The sequence below is a fragment of the Nelumbo lutea genome, chromosome 7 (assembly GCF_056320005.1).
Source record: "Nelumbo lutea isolate HS-2025 chromosome 7, American lotus-T2T, whole genome shotgun sequence".
In the NCBI taxonomy this organism is placed as follows: Eukaryota; Viridiplantae; Streptophyta; class Magnoliopsida; order Proteales; family Nelumbonaceae; genus Nelumbo; species Nelumbo lutea.
Window position 1 is genome coordinate 50391820 of NC_142690.1, and position 24949 is coordinate 50416768.

Consider the following 24949-nt stretch of genomic DNA (forward strand, 5'->3'; position numbering starts at 1 on the left):
GTCAAGGTCATCAGCAATAGAGGTATCAATGGCAATAGGGTCAAGAACATCAATGGGAACCAAGGTACCTGGTTGGGTAGAATCCACCCCCGGAGAATTTGATGCCATTGGTGGTATAGCTTCTAGATGTTCCACAGCTCTTGAACTTGGCTGGCCTTTGTGACGTCGAAAGAAAACATGAAAGGGAGGAGGATCAAGAAGAAGAGGGAGTTGAACTAGTTTCTCCTCATTCCTACACTCCCCCTGAGGAGAAACAGGGAAGAAAGGCTCATTTTCAAAGAAAGAGAGATCCATAGAAACATAATATCTCTGAGAGACAGGATCAAAGCATCGGTATCCCTTTTGAGTAAAGGAGTACCCCAAGAAGATGCAAGGAATAGCATGAGGATCCAATTTTCCACGGGTGGGCGCTAGATTTGAACAAAGCAACGGCAACCAAACAAACGAGGAAGAATAGAAAGAAGATGAGCCTTAGGAAAAAAGAAGCTGATGTGGGGCTTTGCACCGTAACCAACGAGAGGGTGTACGGTTAATGAGAAAGGTAGCACAAAGGACAGCCTCAAGCCAAACGTTCCGGGACATTCATATGAATGATTAAACCCCTAGCCACTTCAAGAAGGTGTCGGTTCTTTCTTTTAGCAACACCATTTTGTTGTGGTGTTAGGGCACATGAGCTACGGTTAAATGATCCACGCAAAGCAAAGAATTCCATGAGATCATTATGAAAATACTCTTTGGCATTATCGGATTGGAAAATTTGGATCTCAGTTTGAAATTGGGTGAAGATCATTCAATGGAGTAATCATCAATTGTAGCCACTCTCAGATGGGATATATCCATGTGTATCTAGAGTAATCATCAATTGTAGCCACTCTCAGATGGTAATGTAATAGGGCCCCAAACATCAAAATGAATAATATGGAAAGGAAATTCAGATTTATTATTCTATGTATATCTCTATATAAATATATTTTGCAAAAATAAATTTCAATAGTTGAAATCAACTATCGACAGTTTAGGTTTCCATCAGAGAGAGTGCATCCCTGATTATTCACTTTATTCGACGAAGGGGCTGACATTGTCACTATACCACCCACTCAGATGAATTCTCAGACTGTCCCAACATACTCAGGTTTTGACCCCCCTCTAAGGATCTCACTGATTGGCATATGAAGGATAGCACAATCCAACACGTAGTGTAGTATCATAATCGAGTCTAGTGGTCAGGTGTAATATTCTAGTTTTATCCATCTATCTCCAAGGTCCATGGCAATACTGGAATTTTGGTCCGGTTCAAGGTTTCAAAAAAAACCCACACTACATGTACCTCAGGTCTCAATCTGGCAGTTGAGACAAACCACCCCTACCAACTTGGCCATACATCAGTGTCAGCCTTGGCCAGATAAATCTCATCAGATTTATCCAATGGCTGTGAAGATTCTATACTAATACGAATCTCATATGTATCCAATTTAAGGGTATTATACAGAAACACAGCATAATAAGCTGAATCAAATCTGTACTTTATTCATTTACAATAAATGTCATAATGTACATCATGCTGATTGGAGCTAAGGGCATACATTGTCTAACAACTCCTACTTGCACTTAGGTTCAATCGGGTATAAGCCGGAGTCCCATACTTTCCATGTGTTTCTCAAACACTTTCTGTGTTAGTGGCTTAGTCAGTGGGTTTGCTACATTTTCCACTGATGCTACCTTCTGAATCAGGATGTCCTCTCTTCCAACTATCTTCCGTAGTACATGGTACTTCCTCTCGATGTGCTTTGACTTCAAGTGGGCTCACAGTTCCATAGCATGAGCAATGACTCCAGTGTTGTCACACAATAGTGGAATGGGTGATGTGCTGGATGAAACTTCTCCTAATTAATGAAAGAACTTCTTCATTCACACGGCTTCCTTGGCAGCTTCACTTGCAGCAATGTACTCGGCCTCGGTTGTGGAATCTGTAGTGGACCATTGTTTGCTGCTTTTCCAGTTAACTGCACAAGACCCCACCATAAAGATGTATCTAGATGTAGGCAATGAGTTCTACAATGCTTAATCAATTGACAAGTTTGACATGTAAACTCTGACGCTAACACTGACTTAAATAACTTTGGAAACACCAATTTTAAAGACTCAAAAGACAAATGACCAAGACGATTGTGCCATAAATAGACCTGACTTGTACTAGACTGACTTTTAGACTCTGTGACTGTAAGACCAGCCTTATTCTCCAGCATGTAGAGTCCATCTACCATACATCCTCTACCAATCGTCTTCTCTGAGGCCAAATCTTAGAGCACACAATAAGAAGGGAAAAAGGTCACTAAGGAGTTTAAAGAATTAGTGATACTACTAACAGAGAACAAATTAATAGGGAATTTTGGAACATGTAAAACATTAGTTAGGATGAGGCTAAAGGGAAGAGAAATGGTTCCTTGACCAACTATGGTAGAGTATGAACCATCAGCTAGTCTCACCTTGTCTCTTCTAGAGAGGAGGTGGTAGGTCTGGAAATAAGTGAACTTACCAATCATATGTTTTGACACTCTAGAATCAATTATCCAAGGAGAGTCAGGGGAAAGAGACAATACATGGAAAGTTGTGGTAGCGTTACCTGATGTAGACACAAATGAAGTTGAAGGAGGAGAATCCATCTGACGAATTGTTCTACCATAGAGGTCTAAATGGTCACGGAAGGAATTAATAATATCCTCCCTCGGTCAAAACCAGAAATGTGTCTCTGAGTCATAGTAGTAGTGGGGGCCTGATTCTCCTGAGAAGCCATATTTGCTGTGATGAACTTTCTTGGACCTTGCTGTCCTAACTTCTTATTCATATCTGAACCTTGCTTCTTGTTGACAAGATATGATTTGCAGTAAATTAAGAAAGGTATGATTTGCTGCAAATTTAGAAAGATTTGATTTGATTGATTACAGATTTGAATAAATTTAGGAAAGATTAGATTTGAATAAAATTAGGAAAGTCATATCCTAGGATTAAGGGAAAGATTTAATCAATCCCAATTTGAGAGAGATTCTAGGAGTAATTGAGAGAGATCTTAGGAGTTTGTCTCTCCTATCTTTTCTTATTTAAGTTGTATGCTCAACATGTTTCATCAACACGTTATCAATACAAAAGTATTTCTTTTTCTCTCCCTCTTCATTTCTTCTTCTCTTCCTATTTTTTTTTCGACATGGTATCAGAGCTTTAGGGTCCGATCATGAATTTTAAGGCCGCCATGGTTGGCTCTGGTTCAGCCTCTTCAGATGCTACCAGTGGTGTGACATCTTTCGAGGGAGGTATTCAATCAACGGCCATCTCTCTCTGAGAATTCTCTTCAGATTACCATTCACAAATAGAATGGAAAGAATTATCTTGAGTGGTCTCAGTTCGTGCAGTTGGTGATCGACGACAAAGGGAAACTCGGCTATTTGAATGGCGAAGTAAAACCGCCAGCCACTGATGATCCAAAGTACAGGCAGTTGCGTTCTGAAAAATCTATGGTTACCGCCTGGCTGATCAACTCTATGGATCCTGTGGTTGGAAAACCATTCATGTTCCTGTCGACTGCTCGTGATGTGTGGGAAGCTGTTAGGGAAACCTATTCAGACCTGGACAATCATTCACAATTGTTCGAACTGAATACTCGAATGTGGAAGAAAAAATCAAACAGTGACATCAGGGGGAGATGTCCGCGCGCTTCAAGTAAGCAATTCGGATCCAGGGAAGCAATCATCCTCGGAGTCTCTTCCTTTCACAAAAGAACAAATAGAGCACTTATATAAAATGTTTCAATCCCAATCGTTAAGAAACTCTAACCCATCCTGCTCTCTAGCCCAATTAGGTAATTTTTTCATTGTAGCCATTGCTTGTACCAAATCTAATGGCTCCTGGATATTAGATTCAGGTGCCACTGATCATATGACCGACACTTCACAGTTCTTCTCTTCATATACACCCTGTGCAAGGAATCAGAAGGTTAAAATTGCAGATGGTTCATTTTGCTACTGTTACTAGAAAAGGAACTATGTCTATTTCTCATTCTCTAAATCTTAAAGATGTTCTACATGTTCCTAACCTATCATACAATCTCTTATCTGTTAGCAAACTAACCCTTGATCATAATTGTCGGGTTAATTTTTGGTATTCTTGTTGTGAACTACAGGATTTAACCTCGGGGAAGATGATTGGGGGTGCTAAACTGGATGGTGGCATCTACTTCTTTAATAAATGATCAACCTTTGGAAGGCAAGATCGACAGACTTGTTTTAGCTCTATGTCGGTTTCTAGTGATAGTGAGGTTTTGTTATGGCATTATCGGTTAGGACATCCTAGCTTTCAATATTTAAAGCATCTATTTCCCAAGTTATTCATGAATAAAAATCATTCGTGTTTTAAGTGTGAATCTTGTGAATTGGCAAAACATCATCGTGCTGATTTTCCGTCCCAACCATATAAAAAATCAAAACCATTTACTATGATTCACAGTGATGTTTGGGGTCCTTCTAGAGTAACAACTCTTTCTGGAAAGCGTTGGTTCATTACTTTTATTAATGATCATACTTGGATCACTTAGGTTTTCCTTTTAAAAGATAAATCAGATACTGAAACTATGTTTGAAACTTTCTATAATATGGTTCAAACACAATTTCAGACTCAGATTAAAATTTTTCAAAGTGATAATGGAAAGGAATTTTTTAACAATGTGTTAGGGAATTTTTTTGCTGAGAAAGGAATTGTACACCAAAGTTCGTGTAATAATACACCTCAACAAAATGGGGTGGCTGAAAGGAAAGTCAAACATCTCCTTGAAGTTGCTAGAGCCCTGAGTTTTTAGACTAAGGTTCCTATGTATATTTGGGGAAAAGCCGTTTTAACAGCCACTTATTTGATTAACAGACTGCCTACACGAATTTTGGATTTTAAAACACCCATACAGGTTTTCACTAACTGTTTTCCAAACTCTCGGCTATTGACAAACATTCCCTTAAAAATTTTTGGAAGTGTGGCCTTTGTTCATGACCATTATCCTAAACGTTCAAAACATGATCAAAAAGCACATAAACGTATTTTTGTAGGCTATCCCACTAATTAAAGAGGTTACAAATGCTTTGATCTAGTTTTGAAAAGGATATTTGTGACTATGGATGTCACATTCTTTGAAGGAACCTCCTACTACAGACACTCCCATCTTCAGTGGGAGAGCAACACTAGTGAAGATGGTCTTTTAGTTGGTTCTGATTTAATGTTTGAATTTGTTCATAATGATGTTCCTCACAACCAGTCACCGAAAGAAAGTAAGGTAGAAAATACAAAATCAGTGGAAACAAATGAATTAAATATTGAAAATGAACAACCTTCGGTGATGCCATTTCAAAATAAAAAAGCTAAAACAACAAAGATGTGTGCAAAACAGTATAAAGGCCTTGTATATTCAAGGGAACATCTAGCACTGAAAAGGAAATGCACTATTCCGCAGCATCAACAAGAATCTGATCTGAGGGTGGATTATGAAATTCATGATAATTCTCCAAAAATACCTGAAAATATTCCTCCAGGTAATTCTAATTCTTGCAGTCAGCTTGATCTTCCCATTGCTCTTAGGAAAGGTGTTAGGTCTTGTACAAAACATCCTCTGTGAAATTTTGTATCCTACAAAAATATTTCACCTTCATATTGTGCCTTTATTTCACAAGTGTCTAGTGTTTCCATTCCTAACAGTATCTAGGAGGCTCTAAATGTTCCTAACTGGAAAGTTGTTTTTGAGGAGATGAGATCTTTGGAAAAGAATGCTACTTGGGAGAAAGTGGATCTGTCGGATGGAAAGACAGTTGTTGGTTGTAAATGGGTGTTCACTTTGAACTACAACTCAGATGGATCCTTGGAGAGATATAGGCCTCGCCTAGTAGCTAAAGGCTTTACTCAGATATATGGAGTGGACTACTCTGAGACCTTTTCTCCAGTGGCGAAACTAAATACAGTTCGAGTACTCTTATCTATTGCAGCTAACCTTGATTGGCCAGTGAATCAACTAGATGTGAAGAATGCCTGTTTGGGTACTTGTGTCACTACCCCCAAAGTACAACTGTACAAGTTACCTATCTGTAATTATCTCTTTAAAGATTCCTAGAATCAATATGTCGGCAAGATATGATTTGCGACAAATTAAGAAATATATGATTTGCTCCAAATTTAGAAAGATTTGATTTGATTGATTACAAATTTGAATAAATTTAGGAAAGATTAGATTTGAATAAAATTAGGAAAGTCATATCCTAGGATTAAGGGAAAGATTTAATCAATCCCTAATTGAAAGAGATTCTAGGAGTAATTGAGAGAGATCCTAGGAGTTTATCTCTCATATCTTTTCTTACTTAAGTTGTATGCTCAATATGTTTCATCAACACATTATCAATACAGAAGTATTTCTTTTCTCTCCCTCTTCATTTCTTCTTCTTTTCCTCTTTATTTTTCCACACTTCTTTCTCAATTCCTGGGCCCATTTTGGTTTCCCATGAAGATCCTAGCATGTTTCATGGATGTGTCAGGGTTTCTGGCAATGGGTGCACTATAGTTTGTCTTTGTCCTCCACCCTTTTATGAAGGTCGCCCTTCTTAAAAAAATTTCCCCCACTTGTAGTAACATTTCCTTTCGCTGCCAACACAACTGCATCCCCTCCAGAGTTGTTCATTAAATTTCTTCTACTTTCTTCTGACTGTACTAATGCATAAACCTCCTGGACAGATGGAAGATCGTTGTTTCCTAGGATTTGGACTCTAATGGATTCATACAGTGGGTTCAAGCCATGGAGAAATGCAAACACTCTTTGTTGGGAAACAAGTTTCTTGTATGCTTTTGCATTTTCATCACACTTCCAGTCTACACTCTGGTAGTTCCAGACGGAGGTCAAGTCTGAATAGTACGTAAAAAGGTTCCTCTCCCCCTGTTTACAAGTGGATGATTCTGCTTGTAACTGATAGATTTTTGCATAGTGACACAGTTCAGAATAGGTCGATTTTGCTTGTCCCCAAATCTCATAAGCCATTTCAGCCCACATAAAGTTCTGTCTCACCTGGGGTTGCATAGACACTTGAAGCCAAGACATAACCATGTTGTTTTCCTGGTTCCATCTATCATACTCAGCATTCCCGAAATTTGGTTCTTTAATTCTCCCATTTATATACCGTATCTTCCCCCTTGCAGTAATATATAACTTGATCCCCCTCGACCACTCTAAATAATTTAAGCCATCCAGGGGTACAACAGCCATAGGGAAGGATAAATCCATACACCCACTTATTCCGTTCTGCATTGAGGAGACACCACTCCCCTCCTTTTCTCTTTCTTAAAGCTCAGTTCTTCAAACAAAATTAGTTTCTGTTACAGAACTAACAGGTCATCACTGGCCTACCATAAATCAAGTATGGCTGCTGTCGCAGCATGTGCAGGTCCTCTCTTGACCTACAAATCAAGTATGGCTGTTGTCACAGCATATACAGGTCATCCCCTGACCTATAAATCCATCAGAAGGCTGCTGTTGCAGCATATAAAGGTCATCACCGACCTATCGTCTATTACAGGGATCAGCTGATCCCACAGAAAAGGAAAGAAGGAGGTGCTGCTCACCTCACATCAAATAACTGAACCTATTACAGGTTTTGTTCTGGCACACGACCAGAAAAAAGAATAAAAAGGAGAAAAGGAGAGAGAGTACTTCAGTCTGATGCAGAAAAGAATACTGGATCTGGATCTTCAACAAATCCCACTGTAGCTGGTGAAGGAAGAAGACAGAAAAGAGGTTTGCTCGATCTCTTCTTTCAAATCTGATAGTCCCACTCTGATACCATGTTGTTCAGAAGAGAAGAAGGAAGAAAAGAGAAGAGAGAGGAGAGGAGAAAAGAGATTTGGAGTCTCAAAGAGCTGCTGGTGGCGCAAGCTTTTTATTATTTATACTAGGGTGACACAACATAAAATAAAAGATGATGAAAGTACCAAAGTACCTTTGCGGTACTAAACTTACAGAATAACAACCTTTTAATGCTTTCCATTGATATACTCTATTTTCCCCTTGCAGTGATATATAGTTTGTTGAGTAGTCCGGTTTGTTTTTATTTAGTTAGGAAGTTGTTGGGCCTTAGGCCCATTAGTTTATGTTTTTTTTTAAGTTGACTGTTCAGCTTTTAGTAGCCGCCCTACTAAGGGCATCCTTGTAATATCTCATCTTTAAGTTAAATATAAATATAATGAGAGGTAGGCGGCTAGGGTTTGTTAACTTTCACAATCCTGGCTGACCTCCTACTCTTTTCTTCTCCTTCTCTACTGCTGAAATCTTCATCTTCCCCCCCTTTCCTTTCGCAAGAAACTTGACTGAATCAGCAAATAGTGATTTCTACTTGGTATCAGAGTAGGCCGAAGCTTCTTGAAGTTGTTCTCTCATGCAGCCCTAGATCGGCCGACTGCATGGTGATTTAAGAGGCTGATCGAAGTGAAAGAATGGTAGGATCCATCTAATGGACGCCATAAAAGGTGCGGAATGGATGGGCGAATTTCAAAAATTTTCCTACCTTCTCCCAACTGGGAATCATATTCCCTAAATTTAGAATACAATATTCAAGGATTCTACTTGAACCATAATGAAACCAGATCTGAACCAAAAGGAAATAGGGAGGATTATACCTGATCCGGAGAAACAGTATCTCCCAAAGTTGGTGTTCATGCCCAAAGAAGACACCAAGATTCGCTCCCGCTGAAGATGACACAGCTGTGGATGGAACGGAACCAGCAGGGTGCGTCCTACACACTGGATCCTTCACAAGAACCCACTAGAAACTCTGAACACCGAATCCTTTTCAGTCTTTTTTGCAAGACTGATGTCAAGAACTGATTTCTTGACTTCTTTCTCCTACAAAGATCGAATCTTGCAATAGGGGTTGGCGGCGGCTGGAGGAGAACTCCCAGGACGAAGATGGCTGAACAGCTTTTCTTCTCTCTGGAGTTTTGAGATCTAATCTCTATATGCAGAAGACTTTCTTCTCTCTTGGAAAACTTGGTTCAAAATCTGATATTTTCGAATCTTATTTTCTCCTCCTTTCTTCTTGATTAAGAAATCCTCCTAATTAGGAGTCATCCCAATCCAAATCAATATTTGGATAGGGGATAATCTTAATCCTATCTGCAGATTAAGTTAATTTACTCCTAATCTTATCAGGAGGTTACCAGATTCAAATCTGATTTGAATTTGGTCTCCCAAAGTGGATAAGGTCAAAAGCCCAATCCTTTTAACTAACATTAATCTCAGATTCGCCCCATAAATGGGTGATCATATCAGCCCAACTCGTAATGGGCTTTTGGCCCATTAGGTGTTCAGTGTTTAACTAGTTTCCAATCTGCTGCCCAGTTGGGCTTCTTTGTATGGCGTGGGACCCAAGCATTGATCTACACACCAGCCACATGGGTTCGGCCCAGCCTTTATTACAAGGCCCAACCGAATTCACTGAAAAACTCAGTGACCCCCTTGAGCCCATCACATGGACCTTATGGGCCCAACACTTACATTAAGTGGTCCCTGGGCCAAGCCATCTTATAAAAACCCAGGGACTGTGGGCAAGTGCAAGATTAGCCCATCAGGCATTATCCTAAATGGTCTTACACTTAACCTCTCAGCCCTTAATGATCAAGCACTGCCCGACAAGAGAAAACCTCTCCCTCGGTTGCAAGGAACAGTGCCGCACTCTCTACTCACAAGGATCCCGGGAATTAAAACCTTTTTGCAAATCTTTTGAAACCGTACATATACATTTATATATATATATATATATATATATTAATTTTGCAAAACAAAATTCCAACGATTGCAATCAACTGCTGGCAGTTTGGTTTCCATCAAAGAGAGTGCATTCCCGATCATTACCATTGTTCGACAAAGGGGCTGATTCTGTCACTATGATCACTCACTCAGATGAATTCTCAGACTGCCCCAACATGTCCAGGTTTTGAGCCCCACTGCATATGCCTTGGGTCCTGGTGGCCGAGACAAGCCATCCCAACACTTGGTGGCACATCAGTATTAGCCTTGGCAAGATAAATCTCCCCAGACTTATCCAATGGCTGTGAACATTTAAAACTAACACGAGTCTCTATAAGTGTCTAGTTTTAGGGTCTTACACAGAAATATACCAAACAACATGAATCAAACATGTGCTTTGTTTATTTACACTAAATGTCAAAAGTACATCAAATTGGATTGAAGCTAAGGGCATACAAAACTGTCTAACACGAAGCTCTCAAGTAAGCCCAGTTTTTGGATTTTTTTGATGGATATGTGTGCCCTGTAGCTGGTCTAGGGATTTTCATCAAAATCAGGAAAAAGTGGAGAAAGGGGAAGAGTCTTGTTTTTGTTGAACTCTTCATTTTTTACCTAAGAAGTGGCACCCTGATTTTTTAGGGTTCCTTCGAGTTTTTTGTAAGGGGCGATTCAAGTCCTGCTTGGTTTGGAGGCTTCTAGAGAGGGCGGCTGCCTCTTCCTCTCTTCTCCCATCCCATATAAAATGAATATTTTGTGGGAAGAAAGTCTAGGACACTAGGAAGGTGTTGTTGGTTCCAAAAGGTGTTTTGTTTGATCTTGCTACAGATTTTAGTTATTTCCTTTACCTTTTTTTAGAAGCATGGAGGGCCACGGAGTTGAAAATAAGCCCGAGAGTGAAATGGGACCAGTGGGAGGATGTGCTGGAGACCCCTTCGGGGCTGGGACCATTACTACAGTTAGGTTGGATGGTGCAAATTACTTGGAATGGTCACAATTTGCAAAGATGGCCATTGGTGCTTGTGGGAAATTAGGGTATATCACTGGTAAAGAGGTGAAACCCGAAACTAGCAACTCCCGGTGGGTACAGGAGAATTATTTGGTGATGACTTGGTTGTGTAATTCCATGCTGCCACATATAAGTAAATTCTTTTATGGGCAAATACAACTAAGGAGATATGGGATGGGGTTGCAGAAACCTATTCACAGAGGGAGAATGTTGCTAGGGCTTATCAATTGAGAAATCAGATTATTGCTACAAGGCAGGGAGATAGATCTGTTGCAGCCTATTTTTCAGTCCTTAAAACCCTATGGCAGGAGATTGACTATTTAGAGACATTTGCTTGGGAAACCACTAAGGATGCAACTACCTATCAGAAACATCTAGAGAAGTATAGGGTGTTTGAATTCCTTGCTGGCCTTAATCCTGAGTATGATATTGCACGACAGCATCTTCTTTCTAGGGACAGTGTCACTCTCTCCCAAGCATATGCCTTTGTGTCAGGGGGGAGTGTAGGAGGGATGTGATTATGAAAATCCTTATTTCTAATCAGTTTGCCATGGTAAGTGTTGTGAAATCTAAACAAAGTGGCAGTGAAATCAAGAAAGAAGATAAAAGAGATTTGATCTATGAAATCAGTCTGCCATGCGCACATGGCAGTTACTAGTGATACTCCGGCCCCTCCAACTACAACTGCTCTGTAGTCTGTTGCAGATTTTGCAGTAAGGGCCGAACTTGAGAGGTATGGGCTACTTCTGAACTAGCGGGATACAGCCAGTTCCAGTTCAGCCACAAGCGGACAGCAAGGTACAGGTGGCTCTAGTGGAGTCCACTCTACCTCCTTTGCTCACACAGGTAGTTCACACATCATTGCAAATTATGTTTCCACTTTAGGTAAGGAGGAACCTCCTTGGATTATAGATTTTGGAGCCTCGAAGCACATCACCCATAGCTACACTATTTTTTCTTCTTACCAACTTTGTTCTGGCAGAGATAGGGTCTTGGATCCCATGTTCCTATTGCTAGGAAGGGATCTGTCAAGATTAGTGATTCTATTTGTCTACCCTTTGTCCTTCATGTTCCTAGATTGAGCACTAATTTGTTATTTGTTAGCAGTTTGACTAAGAACCTGAACTGCTCAGTAATTTTTTCTCCTGGTCGTTGTATTTTGCAGGATCTGGATTCAAAGAGGACGATTGGGAGTGGTCGTGAAGCGAATGGAATCTACCTCTTGGATGTACTTCCTCCTCATCAGAATCATCATGTCATTAGGGATAGTGAGTCAGGATCTGAGTCAAATTATGCTTTGGCATAATCGTTTGGGTATTTACCTTTTTCTTCTTTGAGTTTTTTGTTTCCAAAACTTATTGAGTCTGTTAGTCTGTCAAATCTGGAGTGTGATGGTTATCAACTTGGAAAGCATTGTAGACATTCTTTTAAACCTAGTAATAAAAGATGTTCTTCTTCTTTTGATATAATTCATTTGGATGTGTGGGGCCCTTACCATGTTCCTTCTATGGGAGGCTATCGCTATTTTCTCTTATTTTTGGATGATTTCTCACGATACTCTTGGATTTACCTAATGAAATCCCGCGATGAGGTACCATCCTTGGTGAGGCAATTTCATCAGATGGTACTAACACAGTTTGGAACAAGAATAAAGGTGTTCAAATCTGACAATGCCAGGGAATATTTTGAAAGACACCTTGCCTCATATCTGTTAAAATATGGTGTTGTCCATCAGAGCAATTGCCCCTACAGTCCACAGCAAAATGGTGTTGCAAAAAGGAAGAACAGACACATTGTTGAGACTGCAAGAAGCATGATGATCACATCTACAGTTCTGGTTCAGTTTTGGGGTGATGCAGTTCTCACAGCAGTATATCTGATTAACAAGGTATCCTCTTGTATACTTGGATTCAGCACCCCATTCAGTCTCCTTTTTCCTCAGGGGGAGATGTTTCATATTCCTCTCAGGGTGTTTGGGTGTGTCTGCTTTGCACATATCCTTGGTCCTCACCGCTCAAAGCTTGATCCCAAGGCAAAGAAGTGTGCCTTCTTTGGATATGCAGAGAATCAGAAAGGGAACTACTGCTATGGTCCAGTCTCTGGGAGCCGATATGTTACCATGGATGTCACCTTTTTTGAATCCATGTACTTCTTCTCAAAGAATCCTTCTCAGGGAGAGTGTTTTGGGGAAGTGAGTCAGCAATCTATTCCTCTCCCAGTTCCAATTACTGTGTCTACTCTTGTGCTTGACCATCACTCTGTGGCACCTACCTTGCCACCTCCTTTGCGTTATGTTTCTCAGCATTACTCACGACAGAGACTTTATAAGGTGGTTGATTCCACTATAGCAGAACTCACACCACTTCCTATCGATTCCTTGGAGACTCTAGATTCGGCTAACATGGATTCAGGTATTCCTCTTGGTCCTGCTACTGTTTTAGTTCCCATTGATCCTACTAACTCTGTTATAGATAACCTTGATCTCCCTATTGCTCTCAGAAAAGGGAAGAGAAAGTGTACTGCTCATTGTATTTCACAGTACTTATCTTACGGTGAACTTTCTCCTTCATACCATGCTTTTCTCTCCTCTCTTGATTCAGTGTCTATACCCAAGGGTGTTAGTGAGGCTCTCTCCAAACCTGAGTGGAAGACAGCTATGCAAGAAGAGATGGAGGCTTTGATTAAGAATCAGACATGAGACATTGTGGACCAATCAGAAGGCAAGGAAACAGTTGGATGCAGATGGGTTTACATAGTAAAATATAGGGCATATGGAAGTATAGAAAGGTACAAGGCAAGACTTGTTGCAAAAGGGTACACACAGACCTATGGCATTGATTACTTAGAGACCTTTGCGCTAGTTGCAAAGATGACCTCCGTTCGGATACTTCTTTCTCTTCCTGCCTCATATTCTTGGCCCTTGTTTCAAATTGATGTGAAGAACGCTTTCCTAAATGGGGGTCTGCAAGAAGAAGTGTATATGGATCTTCCTACTAGTTTTTACAATGATATTGAAAAGGGAAAGGTATGCAGGCTTAAGAAGTCACTCTATGGCTTGAAACAATCTCCCAGAGCATGGTTTGATAGATTCAGTAAGGCCTTGATTGCTTTTGGCTACAATCAGACTCAATTCGATCATACTTTGTTTGTGAAGCGTAGGGGATCTTTGTTGTCAGTCCTAATTGTTTATGTGGATGATATTGTTGTCATCAGGAATGATCTGAGTGAGATTGATAGTCTGAAAAGGAACCTACATAAAGAATTTGAATTTAAGGATCTTTGAGAACTGAGATACTTCTTAGGCATTGAAGTTGCAAGATCGAAACATGGAATTTTTATCTCTCAAAGGAAATATGTCTTGGACCTTCTTCAAGAGACAGGGAAGCTTGGAACAAAGGCAATCAGCACCCCTATTGATCAGAACCATAAAATCAATGCATCAGAAGGTGAACCAGTAAAGGACATTGGGAGATATCAGAGACTTGTGGGTTGGCTGCTATACTTGTGTATGACAAGAACAGACATCTCCAATGCAGTGAGTGTAGTAAGTCAATACATGCATGCTCCACGAGTCCAGCATTGGGAGGCAGTTGACAGGATTCTTGCTTATCTGAAGGGACACCCTGGCAGAGGCATATTGTTTACTGATCATGGACAGTTGAAACTAGAGGCTTATACAGATGCAGATTGGGGCAGGATGCCTTGATGACAGGAGATCAACTTCAAGAGTGTGCACCCTAGTTGGGGGTAACCTAGTCTCATGGAAGAGTAAGAAACAAACAGTGGTGGCAAGGTCAAGTGCTGAAGCCGAATACAGGGCCATGGCACATGGAGTTTCAAAACTTCTCTAGATCCGTTCTCTGTTAGAAGAAATTGGTGTACAAGCAGAAGAACCCATGATGCTATACTGTGATAACCAGGCAGCAATTAACATTGACCATTACCCAGTCAAACATCACCAAACTAAGCACATTGAAGTGGATAGACATTTTATCAGAAAAAGGGTAATTTCTGGAGAAGTTTGTCTTCCATACATTGCTTCTGATCTACAGCTCGCTGATGTTCTTACAAAAGGTGTTGCAAAGAACAAGCTGGAGCATGATCTACGCAAGTTGGGAATGTGTGACATTTACTCCCAACTTGAGAGGGAGTGTTGAGTGGTCCGGTTTGTTTTTATTTAGTTAGGAAGTTGTTGGGCCTTAGGCCCATTAGTTTTTTTTTTTTTTTAAGTTGTGACTGTTCAGCTTTTAGTAGCCGCCCTACTAAGGGCATCCTTGTAATATCTCATCTTTAAGTTAAATATAAATATAATGAGAGGTAGGCGGCTAGGGTTAACTTTCACAATCCTGGTTGACCTCCTACTCTTTTCTTCTCCTTCCTTCTCTATTGCTGAAATCTTCATCTTCCCCCTCTTTCCTTTCACAAGAAACTTGACTGAATCAGCAAATAGTGATTTCTACTTAGTCGATCCCCTTCGACCATTCTAGGTAATTAAGCCCATCTAGGGGAATACAGCCATAGGGAAGTTCAAATCCATCCCCTCACTCAGCCCATTTTGACTGAAAAGATTAATTTTTTCCAGACCACACAGTCCAGCACTAAATTAGGGTAATTTCTCCAGTTCACAGAGTACAGCTGCTGGAAATGCATATACAGCATCAAATAAAAGTGGAACAATCACCACCCAGGACAGATCTGGACCTACACTCACCAAACATTTACTTTACTGCTGTTACAGCAAGTACAGGTCATCCCCTGACCTACAAACACACCATAAGGATCACAGGATCCGCAAAAAAGATTGAAAGCAGGTTCTAAACCCTTCACATCAAACACACTAACCTGTTACAGAAGTTTTTTCTTGGTACACGACTAAGAAAGGAAGAGAAAAATGCCTGAAAATCTTCCTCAGACCAGTCCGATTTGTATTCTCTAGCTTCTCCAAGAAAAATAGAGCAAAAAAGAAAGAAACACTTGATCTATCTTGTTTTCTGGCCTAACAAACCTGCTCTGATACCATATTAACCTGAAAAAAATAAGTAGAAAGCAGCAAGAGAAAAGAAAAAGGAGTGGAGAGGAGAGAAGAGAAGAGAGGATTGAAAGCCAAAAAGTTGTACTGGCATCGCCAGCATTGGTATTTACATTAGGGTGATAAAAAAATAAAGTAAAATTACAAAAGTGCCATTGCGGCACTAAAGGCGAACCGATGACAGCCTTTTAACAGAGATTATGAGCCAAGACAATCAAATAACTGTTTTTCCCCACTTTTCATGAGCTGAACTAGCCTCTGTGGGTTGAGGAACTCACCAGACAAATATCCAAGCTTTCCTCTTTATCCCACATACAGTTTAGCACTTTTCGACCACTCCAAATAATTTAATCCATCAAGAACAGTAATAGCTACAGAGAAACCCCAACTTTGAGCCCCTGGACTGACCATATTCTGACTTCCAGTGAATTTGGATATGGCTGAATCATCTCTAGACATTTCCCAAACACAACAAATGTAACAACCACACTTAATACTTGTATGAAAAGATAAAAACAGCACCAACTCAATAGAAAAGCTGCAAACAGATCTGTTTGTCTGCTAACAGCACACTTTCTAGCAGGAGGAAGACACAGAATTCCTTCCACAAAGATAAAATCAGAAGGTTGGAACTTGGTGGTTGATCCATAAAACAAGGCACCCCACACAGCCGAATGGATCTCATACCACAACCAGCAAAAAACTGAGAGCTACCTCTCCACAAACTCAAAACCACATCACAGGATAAGAGAGAAACACCCAAACAATCAGCCTTTGGGTCTTACAACCAAAAAGAAAAACTCCTTAGTCCTTACCCGATCAGATCCTTTTCAGATCTTGAAAGTTTTAGTCTTTTCCAGTGAAAACAGAGAAGAGAAGAAATATCCACTTGAGCCTCAAACTCCTGTCAAACTTGCTCTGATACCATCTAAAATGTAGAAGGAAGAAGAGAGGAGAGACAGCAGAGGAAAAGAGAAGAATATTTGCCAAAAGATGTCAGTGGCGACACCCTCACTGACTTATTTACTAGGGTGTTAAAAATAAGAGGAAAATTACAGGGGTACCCCTGATTACAACTTAACAGAGAAAAGACACTAATAACAGCCTAAACATACGGAAGTTAACTGCCATTTTGTGAGAGAGAAGGTGGCAAGTGGTGATATTGCTACCTCGTACGTCAAGTCAGAAGATCAACTTGCTAACCTATTCACTAAAAGTATAGGTCAGTCTAGGATGGATCATATTTGTAACAAGCTGGATCTTTTTGATACTGTCCAAAGCAACTAACCAAGCAAAAGCGTCTTTCCTTGGAGGGATGGGATTACCCGAAACCCCCTTTAATCTCAGATCTTTTTATTTCATTCCTTAGCATATCCTTGTAGAATGATTTGACTGAAAACAAATCATTTATGGATTCTTTCCATCTTCTTGAGTCTTTCCTTTCCAATCGCACTTCAACTGATTGTAATTTTGAGAGTAATTCCACACATTTCCATATTTCCCAATCTAAAAGAGATCTTCTGAATTTTGGGCACCAACTTCAAAGTTCTCTACTACCAAACTGTTTTTCTTACCCATCCTGAACAAATATGGACAATGATCACATAACTTTCCAAACCCCAACCAAGCATATTCCAAAAATTTTATTGCTGAGCCATCTCCAACTCAAAAGATACAATTAAGGAAAGCTGTTTGAAAGCACATAATACTCCAAAGGGGGACTTAAACTTCCCTGGAATCCCACCCGAACCCAATCACTCCTTGCTTGAGATCACCACCCTTTCCCACAAATCCTTCCTCTCATTCCCAAACCTCCACAACCATTTCCTCCAAAACACCTTATTGAAAAGCTTCATCTTTCTAATTCCCAAACCCCATCATTCTTATCCCTACATAACTTGTCCCATTTAACCAAATAAAATTTCTTTTCAATCCCTTCAATTACCCACAAAAACTCTCTTTGCATCTTTTCTATTGAGCTTGCCATAGAAGAAGAAACTTTTAACAATGACAAATAATACATCTTTGATCTATTCTATCCAGCATCAATTGCCACGTTAGTGAAATAGAAGCCTTTGCACCAATTGGGAGTCCCAAATACATAAACGGGAACTCCCCCAATTTCTTGGAGATTCTGTGAAATGTAGCCCACTCCAATCATCAAACATTTCATTAATTTGAAGATGAGTGATGATGAGTGACAGAAACTCCATCTCTAGCTGCTTTGAAACCCTCGAAACATGATCATAATGCCTTTTCAATGTCAAGTTTGCAAAATCAGCCGCTACCTGCCACTTTTTATACTTGTGTCCATACATTCACTTGCTATCATCACTCCATCTAGAATTGGTTGCCTTCCACAAAAGCCATTTGAGTAAGTCCCATAATCTCAAGCAGCACTATTCTTAATTTTCTAGACAAAACCTTTGGAATAATCTTGTAAGGGCTTGAAGTCAAACTAATTGGTCTGAAGTCTTTCATTTACAAGTTCCCTCCACTTGGGAACGAGGGAAATAAATATTGCATTTGCACTCTTCTCAATCAACTTTTCCTGCCAATTTTCCTCCAACATTGCCATTATACCCCTTTTAGAATTTTCCAACGGCTTTTAGAGAATGAGAGATTAAACCGATCTGGATCCAGAGCCTTGTCATCTTTGTGACCCTTCATTATATCCCCTTTCAGAATATTCTCTGTCCAGCCAATCCTTTATCCCCTCCCCCATCTCCCACCCTTCCTCAATTTCCTTTAGATCATCAATGACTTTACCTTCTTCCTCCACCCTGAAGATGAAATTTCTTCTCCTGTTTCTAGTCAATGAATGGAGGAAAGGTGCATTCTTATCTCCGTCCTTTAGCCATAATGCCCTTGATTTCTTCCTCCACATTACTTCCTATGAATTACATCTTTTAATTCCCTCCTTAATAGTTCCTTCTCTTGATAAGATATCACCCTCCTTCGATCTCTCCAATTCAACTATATTTCTAAGAATTTCTGATTTTTGAGCTGAGGTATTCCTGAAAACCTCCTTATTCCAAACTTTTTAAGTCCTCTCTTAAATACATTAACTTCCTCATTATGATATATCCTGCCCTTCAAAATAATAATTTCTCCACTTTTCTTTCACTATTCCCCAGCTACAACCTACATGTTCTCAAACCTGAAAGGCTTAGGGCCATCCAACTTGTTAAAGTTTCTCAGAATAATGGGTTTGTGATCTAAAATGGAGTGTTAGAGCTAGCCGAATAAGGGTAGATTAGTCATTTTATTTCTGTTAAGTTATGTGCTTCTGTGGCAGTTTTAATAGAGATTTTCTATTCCATACTTAAGTGGGGGGCAGTTTAGTCTTTGTACAACTAATTAGAGGCTAATTCATATTAGGGTCGACTGATAGGGTTTCTGCTATCAGATTCGACTGCTCCTTTTCTTCTTCTTCTTCTTTTTCTTCTTCTTCTTCTTCTTCTTCTTCCTCTAGCTCGAACTGCTAAAGCCATTGAGATAACATGGTATCAGAGCAGGACGTTGCTCTTTAAATCTCTGCTCGTGACTGTTGCTCCTTTTTGTTCGTGACTTCTTTTTCTTCTCTCTGGACTGCAAATGGAGAACACAGACTCGACCTAGGTCTAAGAACACTTCGGCCTCTCTTTCTCTGCTCAGAACGTGATTGTCTTTCAAGAGAATAACTCCAGAAATAAGTGGATTGTCAACTGAAGCTCTCCATCAAGATTGGTTATCCTTTTCTTTTGTGTTGTTGGTGTTTCTGTGTTGGAAAACCCTCAAAAATCTGCTCGGACTGATCATAACTTAAAGAACTAGGTTATTTGTAGCCTTGGTTCTTGGCAAAAGGCCCATGAACAGGCTTTGTTTAAAGTGACCAAATGGTGTAAGGGTTACTGTAGTGGTGATTTATGGCTATGTGTAATCAGTAGTGGTGTGAGCAAGAACAAAAGTTGTTTTTTTTTTGGGTTGGAAGGAATTGCCGAATCGCCTACATCAATTTTTAGCTTTGTCGGTGTTGTCTGAATGTTGTTTACCTTTTGTTCTTAATCTGAATGGTAGTTTGTGCACAATGGTGACTTGTTGTGAACCTATCACCTGAGTTTAGAGACTGTTGTAGTGTTGCCTTGGCTGCTGTATTATTTGGTTGGTGACTGAGAGTTCAGCATTAGAGATAGCAGTGGGGGAGACATAATGGCAACAACGAGAGATAGTTCTAGTGATCAGAAACCGAGTGTGATGATCCCCTCCGATTATTTGGGTGTGCAGATGACCTCCATTAAACTTAATGGTGATAATTATGTGCCATGGGCCAAGTCAGTGGAAGTTTTCCTCAAGGCAAAGAGGAAAGTGAAACACGTGAAGGAAGATAAACCATCAGTTGACTCTCCAAGGTTTGATGACTGGGAACAGGAAGATGCCCAAATCATGACATGGTTATGGAATAGTAAGGAACCCAAAATAAGTACCAACTTTATGTTTTTAGATACAACTAAGGACATATGGGAAGATGCCAAGAAGCTTTATTCTGGGCAAGATAATACTACAAGGATATATCAGCTCTATCAGGAGTATTTCGATCTGTAGCAAGGGAATAAAATCCTAGAAGAGTACTATGCTAGTATGAATAACCTCATAAATGAACTCAATGACTAGCATCCCCTCACTCCAGATTTTAAGGTTCAACAACAATAGAGGGAACAACTAGATGTCACTGGGTTCTCAGTGGGGTTGAAATCAGAATATGAACTAGTTAGGGCCCAAATATTGGGAGGCTCTAATCTTCCTACACTTGGGGAATTTTTTACACAACTTCGTAGGATTTCTTTGGGATCTACAGAGAATCCCACACAGTCTGATAGATCAGCATTTATGATAGCCAAAGGAGGTGGATGTGGTACTAGAGGGGGAGGACATGCCTCCCGAGGAGGTCATGGTGGTTTCGTATTTGGCTGTGGTGATGGTCGTAACTCAGGGGGACGTCGTAGTAAAGGAAAAAGTAACTCTACAAGGAAGTGTACCCATTGTGGCAAAGACGGACATTCGGTGAATTTCTGTTATGATCTCCATGGCCCTCTTTCTACATGGGCTAATCATGTAGTAGCTGGTGGGGTTAATGTCAGTGATAACCAACAGGCAGATCTAACACCTTCCACATCTACATCTATTTCCGGGAAGGAGATGGTAAGTGTACCACGCGATGAGTATGAGAGGTTCCTCCAGGCTACTTCACAACATACTATAGCCACCCTTGCCCACTCAGGTATAGCTTGTCTGGCATCCAAACCCTCTCCTTGGATTATTGACTCTGGAGCCTCTGATCACATGACCAGGACTCCAAGTGTGTTCTCTTCCCTCTCTGAAATTTTCACATCTCAAACTGTTACTCTTGCCAACGGTTCCTCTTCTCCCATCTATGGTGTTGGTAATGTTGACACGACTTCTCTTTCTTTATCATCTGTTCTATATGTCCCTAAGTTTCCATTCAATCTTATGTCTGTTAGTAAATTAACTAAGATTCTTAATTGCTATATTATATTTTTCCCTTCATTTTGTATTTTTCAAGATCTCAAGACGGGGAAGAAGATTGGGGGGGGCATGAGGCTGGTGGATTGTATTACCTTGACGGTGGTGGATCGTCAGTTGCACTTCAGACTTCACTCACTCCTCTACACTGGAATTGTCGAATGGGATATCCATCTCTCAAGGCACTCAAGATACTACTTCCGTCTTTGAGTCATTTGTTGTTTTTACAGTGTGAGTCGTGTCAGTATGGGAAACATTTTTGGGTTCCCTTCAATCCTAGAGTTGATAGTCGTATGTTGAGTCATTTTGCTTTGGTTCATTCAGATGTTTGGGGTCCAATTAAAATAGTCTTATAATGGTTACAAGTATTTTGTCACTTTTGTTGATTATTGTTTAAGGATGACATGGATTTATTTAACGAAAGAAATAAGTGAATTATTTTCCATTTTTCAAAAATTCCATACTGATATACGAACACAATTTGGTATTCCAATCAAAGTTCCTCATTCAGATAACGGTCGTGAATAATTTCTTACTTCCTTTCAACAGTATTTAAAACAGCATGGCATCATTCATCAAACTTCATGTGCATCCATTCCTCAACAAAATGGAGTGGCTGAACGAAAAAACCGTCATCTCCTTGAAATTGCTCGGTCTATTCTTCATCATATGAGTGTTCCTAAACGATTTTGGAGTGATGTTATACTTACTACGTGTTTCCTTATTAATTGGGTGCCCTCCTTCATTCTTCATGGTCGGTCTCCCTTTCCTATTTTGTTCCCCACATTGTCTCCCTTTCCATTAACACCCCGCATCTTTGGCTGTATGTGCTTTGTTCACAATCTGAGTCTTGGGATAGACAAGCTGGATGCACGCTCTATTAAGTGTGTCTTTCTTGGCTACTCTTGAACTCAAAAAGGTTATAAGTGTTACAATCCCATTACTCGGAAGTGTTATGTCTGTCCTAATGTCACATTTTTTTAGTCTGTCCCCTTCTTCTCAAGACCTGAAGCATCATATGTCCACCTTTGCTTCCTCTTCCTCTTCTAGTCCGTGATTTTGTTTCAGTTGTTCCAGTTGGGGTTGACCCTTCACCTCCTCTAGTGCAGATCCCTACTGAACGACCACCGATCCGGCACGTGTATACTCATCGACAGACACTGGCTCCTCCTCCAGCTTCTACCTTGTTTGTGGATCTTATTGCTGCTCCTGTCCTTGAAACTTCAGGACTTGATCTTCCCATTGCTTTACGAAAAGGTAAACGTAGTTGTACCCTCCATCCCATTTTCAATTTTGTTTCAGTCTTTCGTCTTTTCGCTTCACATCGACAATTTGTTTCACTATTGTCATCTATTTTTATACCTAAGAATGCCCAATAGGCTCTTAGCTCACCTGGGTGGTGGCAAGCAATGGAGGAGGAACTCTCTGCCCTTCAGCATACTCAAACGTGGGAGCTCACTACTCTTCCTCCTGGTAAGTATGTTGTGGGTTATAAATGGGTGTATACTGTTAAATACTTGTCAGATGGTAGTGTGAAGCGTTTGAAGGCCAGACTTGTTGCCAAAGGTTATTCATAGTTGTATGGGGTGGATTATATGGAGACATTCTCTCTAGTGGCTAAGATTGGCTCTGTCCGTGTCTTAATTTCCCTAGCAGTTATGTATGATTAGCCCTTGTTTCAACTTGACATTAAAAATGCCTTTCTTCATGGTGACCTTATGGAGGAGGTATATATGGAGCAACCACCTGGGTTTGTTGCTCAAGGGGAGGATGGTAAGGTGTGCAGATTGAAAAAGGCAATTTATGGGTTGAAACAATCGCCTCGTGCTTGGTTTGGGAAGTTTAGTGAAGTGGTGAAGAATTTTGGAATGAAACAATGTCAGGTTGACCACTCGGTGTTTAGTTATGATTCAGAAGCTAGAAAGATTTTATTAGTGGTCTATGTCGATGATATTGTCATAACTGGTAGTGACAAATTGAGGATCGATAAACTAAAGGTCTTTCTGCAAAACCATTTTCAAACAAAAGACTTTGGGACATTGAAGTATTTCTTGGGTATAGAAGTTGCTAGATCAAAAAAAGGTGTAAACCTGTGCCAAAGAAACTATGTTCTTGATCTGTTGGATGAAACAGGACTGTTAGGTGCAAAACCGTCTGAAACTCCCATGGAGCCAAATGCGAAGTTGAGCAGTGATACAGGGGAATAGACGGTTAGTGGGGAAGCTGAACTATTTGACTATCACGAGACCAGACATCTCCTTTGCAGTCAGTGTGGTGAGCCAATTTATGCAAAACCCTCAGATACCTCATTGGGATGCAGTTCTCAGAATTGTAAGGTACCTGAAGGGAGCTCCAAACTGTGGATTATTGTACAAACCAGGAGGAAGACTTGAAGTAATTGGGTATACAGATGGAGATTGGGCAGGCTCTGTGTTTGATAGAAAATCTACTACAGGTTACTGCACATTTCTTGAAGGAAATCTTGTGACATGGAAGAGTAAGAAGTAGACGGTTGTGACAAGGAGCAGTGCGAAGCCGAATACAGAGCCATGGCACACATTACATGTGAATTAGTATGGCTGAGAAATCTCCTACAAGAAATCGGATTCTCCATGGATAGACCTATGAAATTGTACTGTGACAATCAAGCTACACTCCACATCTCATCTAACCATGTTTTTCATGAGAGAACAAAGCACATAGAGATTGATTGCCACTTTGTGAGGGAGAAGGTCTTTACTGGAGAGATAAGCATAGAGCATGTGGGCTCAGGTGATCAATGGGTAGATTTGTTTACAAAAGGCTTAAGCTCCGGGAGAGTGAATTATATATGTAACAAACTGGGATTATATGACATATGTTCTCCAGCTTGAGGGGGAGTGTTAGAGCTAGCCGAATAAGGGTAGATTAGTCATTTGATTTCTGTTAAGTTATGTGCTTATGTGATAGTTTTAATAGAGACTTTCTGTCCCATACTTAAGTGTGGGGCAATTTAGTCTTTGTACAACTAATTAGAGGCTAATTCATATTAGGGTCGGCTGATAGGGTTTATGCTATCAGGGTCAACTGTTTCTTTTCTTCTTCTTCTTCTTATTCCTCTGGTTCGAACTACTAAAGCCACCGAGATAACATGGAGAGTGATAACATTTTCTGCACCATATCTGAGCAGAGCTCCTCCTATTCACCATTAAAAAGAAATCTGTCTAGCCTTCTTAGAATAGGTGAATCTTGCCCATTTGACCAAATGATGAGATTTGACCCCAATATTCTACAATCAATCTACCCATTTTTTCTAATAAAACTCCCTAAAATCCTCATTGCATTAGGGGTCTCCACTTTGAGAATCATGGTCTTGGTAAGTTGGTGTCTTCTCTATTTGTTTTGAGTGATCAGTTTTATTGTCAACAAAAAGAAAGGTCATCTTTTTGCCTTCTTTTGTTGGAATCATTCTTTTGTAAACATGTGGTGTTGTATGTATCCCAGTGGAATCTGTTATCTATGAATATGGTAGATGCTTTTCAAATGGGAATTTATTATTTCTTTTCTTATAAATATTTGTTTACTAATTTAATTACAT

At 40.1% G+C, this 24949-nt stretch overlaps 1 protein-coding gene across 4 annotated transcripts in view; it reads left to right on the top strand.

Annotated features, from left to right (window-relative positions):
* Nucleotides 1-24949, top strand: part of LOC148846338 (Haloacid dehalogenase-like hydrolase (HAD) superfamily protein) — a 101914-nt gene that overhangs the window by 76550 nt on the left and 415 nt on the right. For 2 of the 4 annotated variants that reach the window (XR_016102131.1, XR_016102130.1), the window contains one exon: nucleotides 4175-4257. The exons of the other annotated variants lie outside the window; for them this stretch is intronic. The gene's annotated coding sequence lies outside the window, so the exon portion shown is untranslated. The remainder of the gene's footprint in view (nucleotides 1-4174; nucleotides 4258-24949) is intronic. 4 annotated transcript variants of the gene reach the window in all.